The sequence below is a fragment of the Anthonomus grandis genome, chromosome 11 (genome assembly GCF_022605725.1).
Source record: "Anthonomus grandis grandis chromosome 11, icAntGran1.3, whole genome shotgun sequence".
In the NCBI taxonomy this organism is placed as follows: domain Eukaryota; kingdom Metazoa; phylum Arthropoda; class Insecta; order Coleoptera; family Curculionidae; genus Anthonomus; species Anthonomus grandis.
The window spans coordinates 4,975,671-4,988,207 of record NC_065556.1 but is presented as its reverse complement, the minus strand read 5'-3'; the positions used below and the strand labels follow the sequence as shown (position 1 = coordinate 4,988,207).

General features: G+C 34.2%; 1 long non-coding RNA gene across 1 annotated transcript; it reads left to right on the top strand.

Moving 5' to 3' along the window:
- The first annotated feature begins 5,587 nt into the window (after nucleotides 1-5,587).
- LOC126741947 (uncharacterized) lies at nucleotides 5,588-9,834 on the top strand. The gene is made up of 3 exons (XR_007662439.1): nucleotides 5,588-5,682; nucleotides 6,622-6,733; nucleotides 9,695-9,834. It is a non-coding gene; the product is annotated as an uncharacterized LOC126741947 (long non-coding RNA).
- The last annotated feature ends 2,703 nt before the right edge of the window (nucleotides 9,835-12,537 follow it).

The following is a 12,537-nucleotide window of genomic DNA, read 5'->3' as shown; positions in this document are numbered from 1 at the left end:
TGAGTTTTGTATGCCGATTGAGGAGAGCTTGGTTAGTAGTCCCTCATGCCACACTCTGTCAAATGCCTTGGAAATGTCAAGAGCGACTGAGCGGGACTCGCCGTGCTTCTCCATGGCCTCCATCCGCAAGTGTGTGACGTAAGCCAGAAGCTGAAGACGCCGGTGGATCTAAGCTTTCGGAAGCCGTATTGATGATCGCTGATTAGTCCAGATGATTCCAGATATCTTAACAGTTGTTAGTTGACTGCTTTCTCCATAATCTTCGATATTACTGGAACTAGTGCAATCGGGCGGTAATTGGACGGCATCGTTTTCTTACCCTTTTTGGGTACAGCTTGCACTTGAGCAGTTTTCCAGCTTGTTGGAAATGAGCCCTGTTTATAAGATGTCGTGAACAGTCTACATAAGGGAGGAGTCAATTCGTCTGCACAACGTTTTAGTACTAGGGCTGGAATTCCATCGGGTCCAGAAGCTTTGTTGGTGTCTACGCTTTTAAGAATTTTATTTATAATTCGTTGGGGAAACGAAATTTCTCCCATCGATGAATTCACCCTTGGCAAATATGGCGGTGTTTTGCCTTGCGAGTGAAGAGTAGAATTGGACGCGAAGAGTTTAACCAGTAAGTTGGCTTTTTCCCTTGCTGTTACCGCGATAGAACCATCATCTGCTTTTAGGGGTCGCAAGGCCGACTTAGCAAATCCTTGACTAACGGCTTTCGATACCGACCAGAAAGATCTTGTTCCATTTGGGCAGTTTAGCAATTTGTTTTTGATCCTGTTGTTGTGACTCTCTTTGCATTCATCAATAATTTGCTTGCAGCTATTTCTAGAGGCTAAAAAGTTCCTCCGATTTTCGATGGAAGGATGTTGACGCCATTTGCGATATGCTGCGTTTTTAGTGTTTACTACCTTTTTGCAATTGAGGTTGAACCATTGTTTGTTCTGCATTTAGTAGAAAAAGGGATATAGGCTTCCATTCCTGCCAAGATCGTCTCTGTAATTTGGTTTGCACATTCTGAGATGTTATTGGTTCTAAAGAAGACTTCTTTCCAAGGGAATGAGCGATAAAATTCCCGAAGATGGTTCCACTCTGCTGATTTATATTGCCATACCTTCCGCGGCATCGGAGGATCCTGCGTTTTAACATCCAACTGGCAAGAGGCTGTTATTAATTTGTGGTCCGATGTTCCTAGGGGGGCCTGTACTGATACAGTGTACGAGTCAGGGTCTGAAGCCAAGACCAGATCAAGGAGACTCGCGAACTCGCCGTCTCGATCGGGGATTCTGGTAGGTTCCTCCACAAGCTGCGTAAGCCCGCATATGGTGGCAAATAGCTCAGCTTCTCGTCCTTCATCGTCGTTCTTGTTGCAGAAGCGTAGCCAGTTGATATTGTGAACGTTAAAATCACCCATGACGATGATTTCTGCGCTTGGGTAGTCAATTTGCAGTTGGTTAATGCAATCAACCAGGTTCAAAAAGAGCCGCGTATATTGGGTGTCGCTTGGTGGTCTGTAGATACAGCAGATAAATTTCGTGGCTCCACTGGCTATTATTTTTAACCGCATAACGTCGAAATCCGCAGGTTCAAGCGTTTTCTCCCGCTGGCAACTCAAATCGCTCTTGAAAAATACTGGTGTTGCAACATCTCGCCTGTTAGAAACTTAATATGTATAGTGATCCATTCGCCAATCTGTATAGTGTACGTATTGTTATTTTTGTTTTCTTTTGACAATGTTATCAAAATAATATGATTCTTGGAAATAAAATAATTCTGCTCGCGATTACATGTTCCTTAGTTTGTAGCATTTCGCTTTGAGCTCTATTCGACCTCATATCCTAGCTAAAACCTAAAAAGTTTCATACGTAGTTTCCGTTTGACGACACTGCATTCGTAATAACATCATTCAATTAATTATATTAAATAAAGATAAAACGTTTACTTAAAATTCACCCGAAACAGGGAAAAAGCTGTTTTTTTATTTGATCGATAAAGCTTACCGCTTGTGACAACAACCATCAATCTCGCAAAAACGTCTAAGATCTTTCTCTTAAAGCGAAATATACTATTTATATGCTAATCAGAATTATCAAATATAAAATAACATATTTTCTTTGGGTAGCTGTTTTGTCATATTATAAATGTTTACAAACCATATTGCACAAAGGTGTATTTTTAATATTTTTTGATATACAGGGCATCTTCACAAAAACCTACATACCATACATTCTTTAGACTATAAAGCATCTATTATATAACGTCAGTCCTCTAGTAGTATGCATTAATAAGACGCATCTTACATCCGACATAGAACAAAGACAAGTTGACATACCAGCGGATACTGCTATAATATCGGTATTCGAATTGATTGAAAAGGTGTGCAAGTTTTCTATTGTATTTAGCAGTAAGTTAAATTTGTATATTTTACGATTGTATCGATCTCCATCTGGTAATTTAGATTTCTTTTTAGAAAAGTTGGAGATCCTCTTAAGTGAAATTTCGGTTAATGCGATGTTGATTCTGACTGGCGATCTTAATGTAAATTTTTTAGACAAATCTAATGGATCAAATCGAATGCTTTTTAATCTGTTCAACTCATTTAATTTTAAGATGCACGTGGATCAGCCAACTCGGATTTCAGCATTTTCTTCTTCACTGATAGATTACTTCTGTACGAATTTTAACCAACATGAAAATCAATGTACCACAATCAATGCCGGTTTGTCTCACCATGAAGCAATAGTGGGATTAGTAAAGTTTAACAGTGCAGCTAATGAGAATAAGTTTGGACGCGATAGACTCTATACTAGATCTAATTTCCGCAAATTCTCTTTGCTTTGCAATATGTCAAGTTGGAATAATGTATTGACTACTGTTAACCCACTGCATAGCTTTCATCAAATAGTTTTAAACAATTTTAACACTGCTTTTCCTGTTGTCAATATTATATATATAAGAAACGAAATAGAAAACCTTGGTATACTAAGGGTTTACGAGTATATGGGAAAAACATGCGCTCCCTTTTTTACATAAGGAAATACGCTATGAACAATGCAACATTTTTAAATTATTATAACAGATACCGCAAGATTTACAGAAACTCAATCAGAATGGCTAAGTGGACCTACTTTCAAAGGATGATAAATAATTCCTCCAACAGAGCAAAAGAGTCTTGGAAGATTTTAAATGAACTAAGGGGTAAAAATAATGTCTTGGTTATTACAAGTACCTTAGATTCCAATGTCCTCAATTCCTTCTACTGTGATATTGCTAATAACCTTGCAGTCAATCTCTCACAAAAAATAGATCCCAGGAGCTATCTCAGCAACGTGGTAGTAGCCGAATCTTTCTTTTTTTGACCCCACAAGTGTAGAAGAGCTTAAACAGTTAATGGTTAATATTAAGAATAAGAATTCATCAGGTTGGGATGGGCTTTCTCTTAAAACATTTTCTGTTTTACCTCTTGTTGCTTTGCAAGTCTTGGCCGAGTCAATTAACTTTTCATTTATGTCTGGAGTTTTCCCAGAGGGCTTAAAAAGAGCAATGATTGTTCCTCTTTACAAGGGTGGCGATCGCGACTGTCCTTCTAACTTTAGACCTATAGCGTTATTGCCTACTTTAGCAAAGATAGTGGAACGGCTCGTTAAGGTGACGATGGTTTCATTTTTAAATAGGTTTGGCCTATTGAGTCTTCAGCAGTTTGGCTTTCGTGAGTCTGTGAGCACAAATGATGCTATCTTTAGCTTTCTAGAGCACCTGCACAACCGACTGAATGTTGGTGAAGTTGCAGCAGCGGTATTCTGTGACTTGTCCAAGGCATTTGACTGCGTGAGTCATAGAGTGCTGCTGATGAAACTGGAGCTCTATGGTTTCAGAGGAACTGCCCTTGCGTGGTTTCGTTCCTACTTATCAAATCGTGTCCAGGCTGTCAAATTTAATGGTGGTATTTCTAAGGAATTTAATATAAATGTGGGTGTTCCGAAAGGATCAGTACTTGGTCCTTTACTTTTTCTCATTTATGTGAACGATCTGCCACAACTGCAGGTAACTGGCAAATTTACATTGTTTGCCGATGATACCACCATTTTCTGGCACGACTCTGATGTTTCTCAAATGGAGGCCAATATACGTGCAGATTTGTTAAAAATAAAAACTGGTGTGATGCAAATTTTTTGACATTTAATGTTTCCAAAACAAATATCCTTAATTTTAAATGTAATACAAATGATATATGTTTAAATAATGAAACCATCACCATGCCACCATTCAGTAAATTTTTGAGTCTTACCATAGACAAGTTCCTTAAATTTGAAGACCATATGGTAAATGTATGTAGAAAAGTCTCATCAGGCTGCTACGCCCTAAGGGTTATTGCCACCAGTCTTAATTTCTCCATCGCCAGATCTGCATACTTCGCGATTATCGAGTCGCACCTTCGATATGGAATTTGCTTTTGGGGTTCATGTTCAAATCCACTTTTTAGTTCAGTGTTTGTACTCCAGAAAAGGGCCATTAGATATCTATGTGGGGAAAGCCTCGTGACTCATGTCTCCCGCTTTTTGTAAGTCATAATATTTTAACCCTGTGTTGTATTTTTATTTTGGAAACAGTTTGCTTAGTTTTTAGAAAACATAAACAGGAACTCCACTTAGGAAGCCACTATAATACGCGACAAATTTATTTGTTGAGGCTACCCATTCCTTATTTTGAACTTGTCCGTAGCTCTATCATATATGGAGATAGAAAGCTGTTTAATAAACTTCCACTAGAAATAAGACAACTTAAGACTGAAAAAAGCCTACGTACAAGGACGAAAACATTTCTTGCTAGTAAAGCGTACTATAGTTTAGGTGAATTTTTTAATGATTAGCATTTAAGTATTTTTCAAAGTTTTATATAATTTTATTTTATTTTAAATTAGTTTCTTGTTTTTATTCCTTTAATGTACAGTCTATTGGCTTTGTCTACAACTTCTATATTTATATTGACAATAAAGCATTTTTGAGTTTGAGTTTGAGAATAGTTGACCGATGGTACTCTAATTAAAATCAGGAATGTTGCAACCTATTCTAATAAATGAAACGTTGCAGTAGACTATGAATATTACCATTTATGCCGTGGATAACGTAAATATTACGTATACGTAATATTAAATATCTAATTAAATTAAGAGACAGAGCTCGCAAAAAATATACTCGCTAAAAAACTCTCGTGAATTTGACATATTACAGGCAATTAAAGTATTATACTAAACACGGAATTAATCGTGAAAAAATTACTTTTTTTAAGCAAATGTCTATAGAAAAGGGTAAAGAATTTTGAAACAAAGCAAAAAAAATAATTTTACTAAAAAAAGATTGACCCTATTCCTGAAAATCTGAATTTACCCGAGGACTTAAATCGAAAAGTGCATCGAGTGCATCGAAAATTCTAAGCGGCACCAATTTCCTGACGACTCCCAAATTTATAATTCTTTTAAAATATCAGACGTTCAGGTGGCACAGAATATAATTAACGCCGAGTTAAATCAGATTGCTTTGTTTGCTGAAAACCATAACCTCAAATTAAATGCTTCAAAGTCATGTGCAATGTTTTTTTCGCAAAATAAAAGTCATCTTCTAGATTGCATGGAAAATTTTAAAATTAATATTAATGGAACAGTCATATCAATCGTTGTGGAAAAAGGTAATCTAGGGGTTATATTCGATTCAAAGCTCAGGTTTGCCTTCCACATTAAGAACAAAATTAAAATTGCTTACGGTCATTTAAAAAACTTATATCAATACAAAAATCAGTTACCATCAAATACCAAATATTTGCTTTGCAATTCGCTTGTACTGTCTTTGGTGGATTATACAGATATTGTCTATGGCGACTCACTAACCGTATCTCTTCATTCAAATTCTTCTAAATTCTAAACTAACGTAAGCATTTTAACAAATTCACAATTTTTATTAAAAATGTAATTTAATTGTTTTTATTTAATTGCAACCATATTATTTTTGAGTTCTTACTTTTTAAATCAACACTGTTTTTTGCTGCCCTTCCTTTTCTCTGCCTATTGCACAAATGGTACCTATATTAATGTAATTGATATAGTCAATTATTACCTTATATATTTTTTTGTTTTTAGCTTTTATATGTGTTTAGGGTTTAATAACTTATTTTCTAAATAATTATAATTGGGAAAGTATTGTTCTTTTAGTTGTAATTAGGTTAGTATGCTTTAACAGTCTGAGCAGCACATGCGCGCTAGCTCGTGTATGTGTTATCGGTTATTTTTATAATCGCAGTTCAGTCCATATTACTCTTAGCATTGTGTAAATTCTTATTAAAAAAAAATATTTTTTATGTACAATGTTTATGTGGTAATAAAAGTCTTTTAAATTTGAATTTGAATTTAAATATAAGGCTACTAGGCTCTCTACTTCGCATTGGATGTGGGAAAGGAGGCGATCTTACTATAGATATTACTATTAGAATCTAGAATTTCTATACTAGAATCTATGTTAGAATCTACTTGATTATAAAACCTGCAGTCTGTAAAATATCTAAGAGACAACATGCTAACATTTTATGTTTTACAAAAAAATGGATGCAATGACTCACGATATCCTATTTTAGACAAAAAGCGAATTGCTCTTTTTTGAAGTAGAAACAGTAAGTCAAATCTACATTGAGCACATGAGCCCGAAAAACATATGCCAGAGCTTCGGTGAGACTCCACAAGAGCATGGTAAGCACTTTTAACTATGTTAAAGTCTAAACTATAAAAAATTACTCTAAGCGCATAGCAACTTGAAATTTAGGCCCATCATCAATTGTTAGACCCAAAAAATTTGCTAGAATGGTGCCTTAGAATTCAAATTTAAAATATGCTTTAATGTTCTAAACATTGGTTGTTGTGACCAAACAAAACAAAAAAAAAGGCGGGAACAACCAACAAAAAATATATGAAATATACACACAAATAAAAATAAACCAAATTAAAGTGAAATAAAATAAAGTGCTGATAAAGCCTTAAGCTAAAAAAAACACAGTCAATCTTAAAACAGAAAGAACCAAATACATTAAAGGGTGTCACTATGAAATTCTTTTAATATCTAACATAAATTGCAGACAGTTCTTAAACTACTTTGAACAAAAATTAAATGAGGTGAAAAAATACAGTCCAGTTCTTAATTATCCCTTCCCTGAATGCGTTTATATAAAAATTTAAAATTTAACACACATGATTAGCAACCTAAATACTACGTTTGGGTCCCTAGCTTATTTTGCAAAACTTTATTTCTACAGATTCGACCAATTATAAATTGATAAAACTATAGAGACAATTGTATGCCAACAGTTGCGACAAAACATTAAACAAAATAAACTGTTATATATTGGAAAATCAGGATTCAAAAAGAATCAGTCTACTAAATCTGCTTTTTAGTATATGTATGTGGGAAACATGGAGAAAAGACATTAACTAACGCGAGTTAGTAGGCAGCAGACCATATTATTCTTCATAAGAAAATATTTTCTTATCATGTATGTGTTATAGCTTTGGGCTGGATTATTGTATGTTGTTGTTAACTCTCGTCTTCCCATGTTAGAAAAGTTACGTAAAGTCCCAAGTGGGGTACATTTGTACCACATCATGAAAATGATACTACTGATACATTTACATGTTTTTAATTATACAAATACATAAAATAACCTTGTAACTAATCAAATTATAAAAAAAAACATAGTTAATTTTTTTTGCACTGAACACACTTCACTTCTTTTACATGGTGTTCCGCGCATACGAAATTTTGACACTCCTTGCAAAGTTGTCTAGATTTGCGATCTCTATTTCGATCACAGAGATAACAACGTCCACTTTTAAGCCTTTCATTTTGGTTTTCAACTGGAGGAGACGCCAAGTCTGGAACAACATCGCGCATATACTGCCTTAGCGTCTTGCTCAAGCGTCTTGAGTTATTATATCTTCGTACAATATATTCTTTTACCAAAGATTCTCCTAACTGAAGCAAAAAATATCGTCGGTCGTCCTTACATTTTTTGATTTTTGGATACTTGATGTGCCATAAAATAAAAGAGTTTAGTGCCGCAATATCTAATAATTGGCCAAAAATTGCCATTGGTCATCGATTGCAAATTCGGCGAGCATTGCTTTACCATTTTATCTGTGGTGTCTACAGCACCCTTTGTATCATTATAATGAAGTATAAAATGAGGTTTATTCTTATATTTTTCATCTGCAACAGTATCATAATGATGTTCCGTAGACAATAAAATAACTGCTTTCCCTTTGCTAGGTGTATAAGACACAATAGTATGTTCTTTTGTGAATGCAAACATACTAGAAAATTCAGGCCTAAATAATTTGGGTTGCAACTCGTTTGGAATGTATGACTTATTTTTCTGAGGGTTCCACACAGGGTAAGTTTTTTTTCAGCAAGCTTATCTGCCAGTGGTAGACTTGTAAAAAAATTATCAATGGTTACTCCATATCCAGTGCCAAGGGGTTCAACAAGATCTCTCACCCTGATTTTTTTCTGATTTGTTATTTATTTTACCAAGATAAACCTGTAAATTTGCACTGTACAAATTTTTACTACCCGCCATTGCCCAAATTTTAAGGCCATATTTACCGGGCTTACTTTTCATGTAAACTCGTAAAGGACATCTCCCTCTGAAGGAAACAAGTTGCTCATCTATAGTAACATGTGACCCAGATGAATAGGCCATGATACAATTCTAAACAAACAAATCAAAAACTTCTCTTATTGACGCCAATTTATCGTTTATCTTACGCTGAGGTCTAGTAGAATAGTCGTCAAATCGAATAAATGCTGTAAGCAACTGAAATCGATTACGTGACATACTTGCCGGAATAATAGGCCTGACATATTTCTTATCCGTACACCATCACATTTTTTGGGGCTCCTTGGTTGCTTGAAGCGCTCCTTGGATCAGCAGGATTCCTAGGTACGCCTTGATTTCCGTAGAATCGGTAAGCTGCCAAGTTCGTTGCAATTTATGTGGATATTTTTCATTCCATTGTCTTATTACCTATAACAAAATAATTCTTAATAAGTAACAGTAAAATAAAGAAAACTAATAATACTAATAAATAATATCAAATAAAATTTAAAATAAGGTCAATGAAAAAGGAAACTTACCTCTTCAGCTTTTCTATTCATTTGAACTACTAATATATTCAATATATTGTCTGACATGAACAGTAAAAAAGCTTCAATTTCAGTGGTAAAATTTGAACTATACGGAGTAAGACCTTGTTTATTCTTTATTATATCTTTAGCTCCTCTGCGTGTCTGAGGATAGGGAACTTTTGACCACTGGGTACCATCTTTACATTTATATAATAGATTTCCACCGTCCATAGACTCTTGCTGTTCCTGCTCCGCAGATGTGCCTTGACTGTCATTATCGCATTCAATAAGATCCGACTCCTCGTAATTTTTTTCCGGTTTCCCGTCACTTTCCTCATCGTCAGACAAAATAACGTCAAATTCCCCTATTTCATCAACATTTTTGAATAAATTTTAAAAAAGCCAAATACCACAAAACTCGCAAAACTAACTGTTAAAACAAAACACTTCAATGGCTTTGAAATAAATAAAATAGTAAATAAGTCTGCGCACACTGCAACGATCACTCTAATCAACTAATGGTCTATTTTTAGAAGCAGCGCGCGCCGGATCGAAGTACAAAGCACCGCCAAACCAGTAGGCGTGCATTCCCACGTGGGATATGAATGTACCTCAGGCTATTCAAACAAATTTATTTTTGAAAAACCGAGAAAAAATGTGGTTTAAAAGGCAGTAAATATTTACAAAGCTTTTATTAACAGAAAATAAAATTCTTCACAAAAAAGAAGCTTTTTTGGGTAAATATGCAAGAAAAGAGATGTATAAATGTAGATATGTACAAATGTACCCCACCCGAGAAAACTATGGTTAAATAAGTTATTGTACAATATTTTCTTATTTCGTTTTTGTTTTTAATGAGTAGATAAGTTGTTCCTTTAATCAACCAGTGTGGAAACTCTTTGTCTGTGACTATTTCACTATAATTCTTTGCTAGATATTTGACTTTTAAAGATAGCCAGAAATTTGGAGTCTTGTCTGGTCCAGAGGCCTTCCAGTTAGCTATTGTTTCTATCGTTTTTGTTATTTTTTTTTTATGAATTCATTTTTGACCTTTGTATCCACTCAGCGGTTTAATTATGGTTTATAGGGTTCACCTAAATACTTGTTGAAAGCTTTTCAATATCTTCTTTTTGAGGAGAGCATTTTCTCTTTACTCTATATCGGGTATAATTTCTATAGAACCTCTTATTACTATTAAAGAATAATATTATTTTCATTATTACTGTTATTGTTATCATTAATAAAAGCCAAACTTGGTTTTCAGAAAATTTGCATTATTTTTATCTAGAAATCAAGTGAAGCGTTCCATATCAAAACTCGCCTTATCCATTTTTCGTAAAAATCGCGGTAAGTATATTATATTATTCCTTTTGCTAATACCTATCCGACCTGTATTACAAAACAAATCAAAACTCGCCATATCCTTTACAAACTGATGCTTTTATATCGATATTTAAATCAAAACTCGCCTTATCCAGCTACATCATCATTTCAAATTGCGCCTTATCCAATTACCCAATAGGAATGCTTGATTTGATGTCACCTGACTACAATCGTTTACGCGCTATTTAATGTGTTTACATTCGCATTTTTAATTGCGGTAACTTTAGATTGAAACAACGATTTTTTTTTCGTAATAAATACTTTCTTGAAGTTTTTTTCGAAATATTGGTTTCAAATTTTATTTGTTTTGGACTAAGTGCGAAACTGGATGTTGGTGTTGTGCTTGCAGAAGCGAAAAAAGCTAGGAAAAACCCCAGTGAGCCCAAGAAATGGAAAAGGGAACTTAAAAAAAGGAAAGGTTAGTTATAGTTTAAGATGAATTTCAGCAGTGAACATATAAGTATTTTATTTTCAGATCTTCTGCTCAAAGACTTCCTAAATTTCCATTATGTGGACATATCGGTGCCAAAAATTAACTATAAAAAAAATTCGTGCGTTTCATACACATTTTTATTCTAATGGAATAAAAATATTACAAGGTGCATTTTTTACTTAAATTTATGTCAGTTAACAAGCCTAAATGAGGGAAAAGTGTTAAGGAAAATAGTAGCAGAAAAGGTATATCTACACAATACTTTGTCAAAATATACGACACACAGTATTTTCAGTTACAAGTTTGTACGAAATCTTTTATGGCTATCGTAAATGTATCAAAAGATTGCGAGAAAATGCTCGAGATCATGCTTTAACTGGATAAATGCCAAAAGAGAAAACGGGAGGGGATAGAAAAATAGCTAAATATGAGGGTCGCAGGAGCAGCGTCAAAGAATTTATCTAAATATTAAAGGGAGTTGAAAGTCATTACTGCCGAAGCAAGAACATTCAAAGACAATATTTACCGAGCAAATTTAATATTGCCAAAATTTTTAAAATGTATAACGAATTTGTAGATGAGCTGCCAAAAGTAAAGAAATCTTTTTTTAGAGAAATTTTTCTTCGTTGTTTTAACATAGGTTTCGGCACTCCGGCAGCTGTTGCATGTTCAAAATGTATCGAACTCTCTGAAAAAATAAAAATTGAAGAAAACAAAGTTACTGATGGTTGATAAGCGAGTCCACAAAATGAGATCCAATGCATTTTTTGCCAAACTCAAAGAAGAGAAACCAGAAGTTTTTATTTTATCTTTTTACTGTCAAAAGAACTTGGCAAACCCAAAAATACTGGGTGAGTCGCCAATTATATACGTACAATTTTACAGTGGTAAAAGGCTCCTCAAAATCAAAGGTAACTAAAGACAATGTTTTTATTTACACTTGGATGGAAAACGAGTTCAGCAAGGGATCAAATAAAATTTCTTCGGCGGTTTTTGGCTGTCTAAGCAACATCAATCTAACAGGTTATTCTACAATACCTATTAGATTGATGGTTATTCATATAGTCTGTGATAGGTTATTCACAATGATTGCATATTATTGTCACTTTCTAAGAAATATTGCACTTGAAAACTTTCAACTAGATGTTTCAAAACTCGCCTTATCTATAGTAAAAATGAAATATTTAATAACTGAGCAAAATATATTTAAAAGTATCACAACTTAAAAGTTACCTAATGTCTTATAAATGTGTATAAAAAAAAGTAAGGATTTGGCCAGTGGTAAGATCTTTAATGTTTTTTCTTAATTTTCTAAAAACTCACTTAAAGGGATAAGGCGAGTTTTAATGTGTGTTATTATGTAGACCTAAATTAGCTAGTTTGGGTACTAGGCAAAAAAAGATTGTCACTTGAATGCCGTTCGCATATTTTGAAACACAGGACGTCAGGGGCATACGGTTAAAACAAGTGCTTTATTATTGGTCAGGTGATTTATGGGCGTTGCGTTCGTTTTAAATATTCTAGAAGAAGAAGAAGAAGAAGAAGAAGACATAACCTAAC